General features: G+C 57.5%; 1 long non-coding RNA gene across 2 annotated transcripts in view; it reads right to left on the bottom strand.

Moving 5' to 3' along the window:
* Window positions 1-2,025: 2,025 nt before the first annotated feature.
* Window positions 2,026-10,884, bottom strand: part of LOC103671203 — an 11,697-nt gene continuing 2,838 nt past the window's right edge. Inside the window, exons 1-3 of one of the 2 annotated variants that reach the window (XR_570766.2) lie at window positions 9,704-10,271; window positions 8,412-8,566; window positions 2,026-6,749 (exon numbers count right to left, since the gene is read on the bottom strand). This is a non-coding gene — a long non-coding RNA (uncharacterized LOC103671203). Of the gene's footprint in view, window positions 6,750-8,411; window positions 8,567-9,703; window positions 10,272-10,884 lie in introns of those variants that run through there. The other variant, XR_570765.2, reaches the window with a different exon arrangement.

Genomic DNA, 10,884 nt, shown 5'->3' on the forward strand with positions numbered 1-10,884 from the left:
CCCCAGGGCCCATCAAGAGATGTTTCCCGAAGCAGAAGGGCCGTCACACCCGGAGGAGAATTACTCCCTCGGGATAGAAGGCGGAGAAGACTCCAGTCCACTTGGATTATAGCCGCTTGATTTTCTCCCCACTGTAAGTACTGGCGGGATCACACCCAATCCTTGAACCCACCCCTGGAAGGAGAGGTGAGGCACGTGAGGCCGCACAGCAGTGAGTCAGGGCGGGCGCACGTGCTGGGGGAGCAGCTGGCACCATCTTGGGTCGCCTCTGTGTGCTCTGCGACATGAGTCTGACTTCCTCTGTGCACCGCTCCCAAGGGACAGTCTCGCTGCCTGACCTGCCCGGCCCCATGCAGCCACGTGCAGGCGCCACCAGTCCTGCCAACAGATGGTTTTGTGCTCAAAACCACCGTGCACAGGGCACACGGCTTCAAAGATGGTCTCCTTGGATGCACCCTATTTAATAGCGCCCCCCAAAACTCAGACTCCAGCCTCGGATCTCCAAAAGTCCTGCCCCTCCCCACTGGCTGGGCCAGGTCAGTCCCTGTGGATGGGAGGGGCAGGGTGGCAGGGGAGGGGTGGGGAGGGGGGAAGGGGTCAGGCTGGAGGGATTGAATTGAATAGGTGCTTTCTTCTCAGAGAGGAAAGGTGCTTCCCCCACCCCCAGTCGTCACTGATTAACCCTCCAGACCAGATAACCCTTCCATGGGAGGAAAAAATGTGTGTTTATCCTGGGTCATGAAACATCAATATTGACTTCTCACAGGTGAAGCCAAAGGGGAAGGGGAGGTGGGGTTGAGGAGGGGGGTGAGGGTGGCGGCCCCTTCCTTTCAAGGCCTACAACACACTTGCCTGACACCCAGGGGCCGGCCCCCCACCCCACCCCGGGGCCTCCTTCCCCTGGGGAAGACATGGGGCCATCAGTCTCTGAAGGAGCCAGATTCCCACCCACCTCCACCCCGGGGGCACCCTGAGCTAGGGGCCCAGGCCCCCCCAGCCTATTCTCCTCTGTCGCTCTTCCTGGAGGCCTCTCCTCTCCTTGCCCCCCACACCCTGCCCCTAGCAGATAAGACAACTGTACAGGTCAGACCGCCTCTGCTGTGCCTCAACTCTGGGACTTGGGCAGGGGACCAACTTGAGCCTCTGTGTCCTCATCTGTCCAAAGGGACCAGTAACTGGGCCCAGCTCTCAGGCTCTTTAGGATGACCAAGTGGGATCGCTCACACCTCTAAGGAGCATCAGGAGCCGGCGGTCCCATTAATAGCATGGCTCTTGCTCTCTCCTCTCCTCCTCTACCTCCTGTCTCTTGATGCGCCCATCCCTCTACGCACCTTCCTTCTTGCTCCTGGCTGAGGCCTCCTGAGCTGGCTTTGGAGACCTAGTCCGTGCCCGAATTACCTGGAGCCAGAAGCCAGAGGTGGCTGGGCCAGGGCTGGGGTCCTTAGCCCTCTTCCCTCTGGCCCTGAATGAATCAACCCCCCCAAACACTCTGTCAGGCTGGTGGCTCCCATCAGACGGTCTGTGGTCGGTCACGTGCTGCTCAGGGTGGGGCCACTGGCTCTAAGAGTCCCTGTTGTGTCCTCCTCAGAGAACTTCACACCTCACCCTCTGTCCATCCTCCGTCTCCTTCCTGCTGGGGGTAAAGGTGTTTCTATCACCCGCTCCTGTCCTTCTGGAGGGTCAGAACAAGGAAGTTCCACGCACAGAGCTCTCAGCCACTCTGGACTGGGTCCTTTCTGCAGCTCACTTAATGCTGGGCCCCGGGAGCAGTGGGGGAAACATTGGGTTTCCTTGATCCTCACCCAAGGCCGGGGTCCTCTCCTTCCCTGGACCTAAGTGAGCCCCACCTGATGCTGTGGGAGGCCAAGGCCCCAGCCCTGAGTGCCCTCCATCCAGCTGGCCAGAGGGGCACTGTCCCTGGGCACCTGGTCAATAATTAACGCTGAGCAAACTCAGGCTGGCCGGGCCTCCCAGCAGGGTCAGGATCAGACAAAGGCCCTGCTGTCTTGCTAAGCTGCCATCTTGGTAGGGGGGTTACTGGCCGGTCAGTCACCCCCTGGAGTGACAAACACACCCCTCCCCAGCAGGACACTAGAGGAGCTGCTGCTCAGCAAGAAATGAGGAGGACATAGGCCCTGAGGAGGAGGCCCTGGGGTGGGGTTCGGCCACATGCCTGTTTCTAGGCCTCAGTGTCAGGTTCTGAGCAAGCCCGGGAGGGGGCCTGGCAAGACGAGGGTCTGTCTAAGTAGGGTGCTTCTGCAGCTCTTAGCCACAGGGCCGATGGGCTGATGGGACCGGGCAGCTCTCAGACCTTCTGTTCTCCCCACCACCACCACCACCTACCTCCCAATCCTTCCTTAGAAAATCTGCTGAGTGGCACTGCCAGGTCCTTCTTCAGTGTCCGCTCGTCTCTCCCCATCCTCCCAAACTTCCATCCCTTCTCAATGCCTTTGTTTGCACAGCTACAATCTCAGAAATGCTTCCCCTCACCCCATCTGAACTTGTTCCTCCTCCAAGAAGTCCTCCTTGAGCCCGCCCTGATCTCAACCTCCCGGTCCCCCTACACTGATGTCTGCTGCTTCTTATCTCACCAGCTGCACCAGCTGCACTGTAAGCTCGTTGGGGGCCGGGAGCCATGACTTCCCCCTCCTCCCACCATGGGCAGTGAGCAGAATTAGTAAGTTTATCACCAATACCACCTCCAGCCACGAATCAAGCAAGAAGTTACTTTCTTGCAGAGCAACAAGGAAGGAGACAACTTCTACATCAGTTGGAAAATTCCAGACACACAGCGGAGTTCCCAAAGTCAGCCTTGCCTGCCCAGACCTTCTCCCAGCCACTGCCCGTGGTGTCTCAGAAGTCTCTCATCATCCCCTCCCTCCCCCACTTCCAGCCCAGTGTGCTCCCTGGTTTTGGAGCAGATGAGGACATTTCTGGGTAACCCTGAGGCTCCCCCCGCCCCCGATCCAGCCTCAAGTGCAGTCCCCACGGCCTCCTGGCCCCTTCCTCCCCGGGGCAGCCCTGCGTTCCCTGCCGGGTGCTGCGAGCATCCTCTCAGGAGCAGTGACAAGAGCCCCTGCCCATGGCCTCTTCTTGCCCCGCCATTCTTGACCTCCCCTCTCAGACGCCCTCCCATCGCTCCCCTCTGTTCACACTTCCTCCCTCCCAGCCTCCGCAGCTCCAGCCCACCTGACCCCGCCCGGCTGCACTTGGAAACAAGAGTTCACGTGTAACCTACAACCTACGGATGCTCTGTCTCCCCCACACCAACCACCTCAAAGTTCAAGGTGAACCAGAAGTGATTAGCGAGGGCACCCCATCCTCAGGAAGACTGAAGGTGGCAAATTGACTTTATTAAAGGCTGACATAGAACCACATGTAGGGACCTCCAGCTGAGGTAAGGGCCTGGGTAATGGCTGGGGACTCGTGGTGTCCAAGCCGGGCCCAGGGAGCAGGCACTTCTTGCCGCCATACAGTTCTTCCTTAAACTATTCTGCCCTGTTGTCTCCCAGGTATCCCCACCCTTTACCAAATCAATGACATCAATTTAAAATCTAAAAAGACAGAGCCGAAATCCATAAAAATCTAGGCTGAGGGAGTGGCCGGTTGGAGCTGTGCAGGGCAGATGGCCCCGGGGCCTTCCTCTTCTGTTCTTCTCTCCCTTGGCCCTTGTGTCCCCAAGCCCCTCAGCCGAGGGACTCGGGGTCCCTTGGGAAGTTTCGCTGGGGGCCGGCCCTGCTCCTTCAGAAGGGCATCCTGCTTCCGGGGCCCGCTGCCCACTCGGGCCCACCTGAGCCCCTGCACCACCTGGGCCCGCTGCCATTCACCCTGCCATGAGTGGCCGCCTGCCCAAGACCAGGAGAGGAAGAGTGGGCAGAGAAGGGGCTCCTCTGGTTTTTCTGGTTGACTGAAGTCCTCAGATGAGGAGATGTGAGGGTTCTCACCACCCTGGGAGCTGCTGTAATTTCTTTTGTCAGAGCAAATACTCCCTCTGCCCTGCCCCTCTTGTCACTAGCAGATGTTCCTGGGAACCCACTGGGAACTCCCCTAGCGGGGGGCATGGAATACTTCCTGAGGTTGTAAGAGGCACGTAAGCCTTTGGGAGCTGCTCAGACTAGACCCCCACGGGGACAGTCCCATTGCCAAACACAGCTCCCTGGCCTGGACTTGGAGTTCCCAGTGGACCCCAGCAGAAAGCCGGGGAATGGTGGGGAGGGGGATGGCCAGGGGAGCAGGGACAGAGGGGAGAGGTGGGAAGAGCCTGGGATGAGGCCAACCGGTGGGGAGGAGGGAATGGAACAGGTAGGAATGAGGGGGGAGCCCAGGGTCCTCTAGAAAGTAGAACTGGAGTGCCCCCACCCCCGCAGCTCCCTGCTCAAGCTCCTGGCCTCTCCCACTCCCGGGCTGGGTTTCTGGCCCCTCTGCCACCAATCCCAGCACGATGGCGCCACCTGCTGTGGGGAGAGAGCAGCACAGCTGACTCCCCTGAGGGGTTTGAGAATTTGGGGTGCGGGTAACTCTCTCTGCTCGAGGATCACAGGCTCTGTCTGTGGCCAGAGGATGTAGACTTCAGTATGGGGCCGTCTCCCTCACTCCCAGGCACCTCTCAGGTGGACAGCCATATTCTCTCTTATTGCTTATTTCCCAGGTGCCCACACTGCTACTCAGGCCACCCAGAGCGGGCCTGAGGCCTGGCCAGGTTTCTCATCTTTAGCTGGACCTCCCCACGCTGCCTCCAGCCCTCGCCTCCTTTCCTCAGGCTGCCATGTGGCCATCGCCCCCTGAGCGGCCTCCCCACTGCCTACCAGTTTTCCCCAGCTCTTCCCAATTCACAGGCCTCCATGGCGTCCTCACCACCTTCAGGTGAAGGCCCACTTCTTACCCCACTGAGCGTTCCTCTGGGATGAGGGCAGCAGACCAGGGCAGGGGTTGGCTGGGTCAGTGCGGGGCCAGGCTGTTGGGGCCAAGAGGTCTTTCAAAGCATTGGGCTGGGTTCAGGGCAAGGCCTGAAGGAGACACTTTGTCTGAGATGGGCTGTGGTGGCTCATTCTGTGGTCTGGGCTGTCATGCAGTCTGTAGGCATATGTGGGGACTGCTCGTCCTTCTACCAACCTCTCGGGCTCGTTCTCCCCTTTCTATTCCTTCTTCCACTCATGCACGCATAGCCCAGGTTATGCCCTCTCCTCCTGGACTCACCCTGTCTACAGTATCCTCCCTACTGCCTGGATGATCTTTCTAAATTGCCAAGCTTATCCCTTCATGCCTCTGCTTACATTGCACGTAATCATCCTGTCGTGTTCTTGAGGGAACCCAAACCACCCCACCTGGAAAGCACCTCCTGTGGCCCCTCCAGTCCACCAGATGTCCCTGCCACAGCCATGCCTGGGACACCTCATGCTCTGCCTGGGCCTGTGTGTTCCCTGGTCTTCCAGACTAGAATGCCCTCCCTTGCTTGGCCTGTGTCTCCCCGCTTCAAGCAGCGGCTCAGACCTCCCCTCCTGCAAGAAGCCTTTTCTGACCATCCCCCAGCTCTCCCCCAGGAAGGTGGGCTCCTCATATACACATGGCCCCGAAACTGCCGACTCACTGAGGACAGGGACCGGGCCTTTGTAGCAGGCAGGCATGCAGGTACAAATGAATGAAGAAGTGACTCAGTCGGTCTGTGGCCGGGGATGACAGCCAGGAAGAGGACCGTGTGGTCCAGCCCTGTGTTTCCTGACCTACCCCGAGCGCTGCTCCTCACTTGACCACCCCCTTGCTTGCCTCACCTCTAAGTCCCTCAGGGGCCCTATCCTGCCTACCCCACAAGAGTTCCCTGGCAGCTTTCCCCCAGTCTCAGAGGGCCCCCTCCACATGGCCCTGGTTGTCCAGTGGGCAGGGATCAACTCCTTCACTTGGCTGAGCCCCCGAAGACGTCCCCATCTGACCAGTCCACAGGCACCAGGCTTCCTTCCACAGGGAAGAGCCACTCGAGGCAGGGGGTTCTTCTGCCCATTCTCAGGAATCCTCCTGCTGCCAGACTAGGCCACTCACTCTGTCCTCAGAAAGCTGGTATCGCTTTGCGTAAACATTGTGTTTTGTGGTAGGGATGTTTCATCTACCCGGTGAAACCATACCCCTTTTGAGAGCAGGGGCCACCCAGGAAAGTGATTTCTGAGACCAGGTTGTCATAAAAACATTGTTCTTTCAGATGATTTACTCTGGAGGAAGCCCCTGTGGTGTGATGAGGACACTCAAACGGTAGAGAGATCCTTGAGGTAAGGAACGGAGGCCTCCTGCCAACAGCCAGCACCAGCCTGGCCGGCATGTGGGCACGTGTTGGCATCAGAGTCACCAGCCCCAGTCGAGGCTTCAGATGCCCACAGCGCCCCCTGACGTCTTGACCACAACCTCGTAAGACATCCTGAGCCAGAACGCCTCTGCTAAACTGTCTCCAAATGTTTAACCCTCAGAGAGCACATGAAATAATGTGTGTTTTCAGCCGCTAAGTTTTGGAGTAATCTATCATGCAGCAATAGATAATTAATACAGATTTGATTTTTTTTTTTTGGATCCTGTCCAAAGCAAAATATACAGAGAGTCTCAAAGAAGGTCTGACAATTAGAATCAAAAGTACCCAGCTGCCCAGGCAACCTTCCACAGGCACGTATTTGCTGGGGTTGAAATCACACACTACGACTCAGATGGGTGACACCAGCATCTTTCCAGATTGTTCTTGTTCTCATCTTGATCTGATGAGACGGCTCCTACTGTTAGCAGGGAAAGAAGGAAGGAGGGAAGAAGGGAGGAAGGGAAGAAAAGAAAAAAAAAGAAAAGAAAGGAAAGGAAAAAAAAGAAAAGAAAAGAAAAGAAAAGAAAAGAAAAGAAAAAAACAAACAGAAATCTTTAACTGAGCCATTAGAGATATCTTCATTTCTGTACGTTAACTCAATCTCCCTAGAGCCACATCCTTAGTTTTCCAGGGCTTTCTCATCCCCTGCTCCTCCTAGTCAAGATAATTTCCTGGTGTAGAGAGATGTGCATGTGACCTTGTGGAGGTGGGAAGAGGGGGTCCACGGTCTGTGTGGAAGTCTCTGCACTCTCCCACACACGTAGGTGGGACAAGGCTGGTCCAGCCTGGCCCCTGAGGCTCGCTGGCATGGGGGTGGCGGGTGCTGCTGAAGTATGTGGTTCCCGCACGTGGCTGCTGGTGCAGATCCTCTCCCTGTGACCCCGGGGATCTGGGACCACCCGGCCTCATTCTCCCCAGCCGCTCCAGAAGAGGCAGGGTCCCCTGAAGCCACTTCCAGACCCCCTTCCTTGGCCGGCACCTCATTGCATTGACGCCTCCCTGAATCGCTGCTTTCCTAAGGGGACTCGCTAAAATTTCCCATAGCTGCGATCTGAGAGTCCAGCCCCACTTGCCCCATTGCCATGAGAGTTACCCTTGGACCTGACTGCGGCTTCCACACATGGCCTGCCAAGGTCAAGGATGGCGCTGCCTTTTCTGTTCTCTTCCTCCCTCTTCTCTGAGTCCCCATTCCCGTCCTACTGCCCTACTGGGACAGCAGAGCCTCACATCCTGCTTCGTCTCTCCTTGATGCCTTACTTTGAATCCACGCTCCACTTCACTGGGCCCTAAGCCGCACCTTAGACTTTACTGGAAGGGGCCGTGGGAGAGGGAGAGCCACAGGGAGAAAGAAATACCTCCCCTCACGCGTGCGTGCATGAAGCACGCAAATGCATGCCGAGCCACACAGACAGGCTGATACCGAGACCCCTGCCCATCCAGGCACTCCCCACAGACACCCTGGGGGAGGACTGGGACGTGCTCAGGGAGCCCTCGTCTCTGGGGGGGGGGGCAGGGGGGAACCCACTCCTCCTGGTTCCTCCCTCTTCCCTCCCAAGATTATTTTTCTAACCCTATCCCTCAAAGGCCTTGGGAGGGAGGCAAAGAGGAGGGAGCTATGCCTCTATTCGGATCTCTCAAAGGACAAAAATCTGGAGGTAAACCTTGGCTGATGGACTTGCCCAGTTTAAACTGTCTCCTGCCCCTCGTTCGTTCTCACATGGGCATCCGGACGCTCCAAACCCCTCCATCAGCTTCTCTGGGGCTCCTCTATGTGATTTCCCACGGTACCTCAGCGGAGCCCGTCCCAGACTGACCCCTCCACCTCTTCAGACGGCCTGCTCCCCCTTCCCCAGCCCCACATGCACCATCCTCCGTTCCCCCTAAACATTTCTCATCCCTCCTTCTCTCCCACAGGACCAGGGCATCAGCCTCTACTCCCCACCTAGGCCTCCTCTCCCCACCTCCCTCCAACCTCTCCTGGTCACTGTAGGACCTTTCTTAATTGGAAAGCCCAGCCCCCCAGCCCCCATGGCACCCTTTGGCAGAGTGACAAGCTCCTTCCGGATCCGGCCTGGCCCACCTGGCCATCCTAGCCCTTCTGCTCCGCGGTGACCAGCTACTTCACGGCTCCCCAGACGGCCTGGCTCGCTCACTTGGCCCCCGTCACACACACTGCTGGAACGGTCCAACTCTCCAGTGCCTGCCTTTTTCAAGATCCTGCTTGAGTCACCTCCCCTGGGAAAGCATCCTTAGTCAGAGTTAATCACTCCCTTCTCCGAGTCGCTGTGGTTCCTTATTCAGGTTTCTCTCTGGGCGCTTCTCCCATCTTCCACCGCCTTGCCTGGCTGCAGCACCATGGCCGCCCACCTGGACAGCGGTACATGTCTCCCGACCGGTCCCCAAGCCCTCACCCTCACCCCTTCCAGGCCACTGTGGACACAACAGCCCAGCGGCTATCTGATAATGCCGATCACGACACATCTGTCTGCTCAAAACCTCCAGCACTTCCCAGCTCACTCACAGGCAAAGCTGCAGCCCCACAGAGGTCTGTGCGATCTTCCTGCCCCGGGCCCCTTACCTTTGGGCCTCCATTCCCACTCCGCCCCAGCCACACTGGCCTCCTTGCTGAGGACCCTGAATACCCTGGCTGTCCCCTGCCTCTGGGCCTCTGCACGCTCCCCAGACTTCCATTCGCATCTCCCTCGCCAGCTTCAAGTCCCTCCTCCAGCCTCACCTCCTCAGGCAAGCCCCTTACCCTGCCCTGGGACCACAGTGGGTGGCCAAGAACCATTTATCGAATGAATGAATGAATGAATGAATGAATGAATGAATGAAGCACTGCCCCTTTGGCTGAGGTATAAAATCAGGGACCTGAACAGATCAGAGACACCCCCCCGCAACACACACACACACACACACAACCACAATCATTGCCAAACTGTTCCTGGGCTCCTCGTCTGTGCCAGGATCTCACTCCCTCCAGTGGCCGTCTGTTCGGGAGGAGTTGATCAATTAATCTCCACTCAGGTGAGGCTGTCTGAACCCTGCGTGCGAACTGATGCTTTCCAAGGAAAGGTGTGCATCACCACCAGGGGCCCATCCCTTCACCCAAAGGACTGAAGAAGCAAAGTGATGAAAGTCAGGCATGGTGTGAGGCTGTAAAAGGTATTTGCGGGCCTGGGCAGGGGCATCGGGCCAACCCCAGGCGGAAGGCCACCGCAGCCTCTGGAGGGGGTGCCTTGCCCTGCCTGGGCAGCCTGCTAAGGGCAGGGCTCTGAGCTGAGAGCAGAAACCAAACTCCACACACTTCTCGTGCGAGAGGGAAGGCACAGCAGCCAAGGACCTGCTCTCCCCCAGCTCCTCCCGGCTCACCCTGTCCCTTCCAGAATCTCAGGGTCTCCCAAGGAGGTGCAGGATGGGGGTGGGGCTTGGCTCCCCAGGCCTAGGCTGGACCCCCGACGCGAGCCTTGGGGGTTTCAGGCTGTTTTTGTAACCACAGTCACGTGTTCCTTCATGTAACCTGAGCCCCCTGACACCACATGAGTCTGCACCCCGGCTCCCAAACCACATCTGCTTCTCATTTCCGGCCCAGGAAAATGGCCCAATTTCCATGAGCTGCTGGCCCAAGCCAAGCCTGGAGCCTCTCAGTGGCCAACCCCACCCAGCCGGGTTCCATTACTGGGGTGGGGGTGGGGGCTGAGAGAGCTTTAGAGGCGACAGGGTATACGTTGTGGAGCTGGACGGGGGCCAGGCGGCCTGTGTACTTGGGCTGGCCCTGGTCAAGACCTCGCTGTGTGTCCTTGGGGGAGTCCCTAACCTCTCTGAGCCTCAGCATTCTCAGCTTTCTCATGAGTAATACATGGAATGTGTTACTATATTGATGGAGGCATTGTTAGGATCTGGGGACCAAGGTGGCTCTTTGGGGACAAAAACAACAGAATTTTCCCAAAAACAGAACTGAGGAGGAACTGACCTAATGTCAGGAACCTGGTGGGGGCCCAGGGCCACTTTCCTTCCTGAACAATGGGTAGACCTCTCTCCTCTGTAGTTTGCTAGAATTTGGGCCTCAGTCCTCATGCTGGTGTGTCTTAGCCCTATTCTCAGTCCTTCGTATCCCAGCATTTATTAAGCACCTAGTGTGTGTCAGGCCCCTGGCAGGGGTCAGGAGACCAAAGTGATAAACATGACTTAAGCTCCTTTTGGCGGGGGGGATCCACGGGTAAATAGAGTTTAGCCCAGCAAAGTGGAGGGGGGTGTAGACAGAGTGAAGCCAGAGGCTAGAAGTAACACATTCTATTTCTAGTTTTTTAGCGGAGACCCTTAATTTTTAAGGCATTCTTAACTTGATACTTTTTTTCTAACAAAATCTACAGCAAACTCCGTCTTCCTTCCAACAAAGGAAAGAACCTTAGGACATACCTCCAGACACCACCTCCCATCTTCCACGTTTCTAAGTCCGCAGTCCATTCCCCCTGTGGGAGCTCGTCAGTGAGTCCACCGCGGGAGGTCTACACCGCCCACGCCACCCCAAAGCCCCTGGTGCCATCCTGCCC

This window comes from Ursus maritimus, unplaced genomic scaffold (assembly GCF_017311325.1).
Source record: "Ursus maritimus isolate PB19 unplaced genomic scaffold, ASM1731132v1 scaffold_6, whole genome shotgun sequence".
Lineage (NCBI taxonomy): Eukaryota > Metazoa > Chordata > Mammalia > Carnivora > Ursidae > Ursus > Ursus maritimus.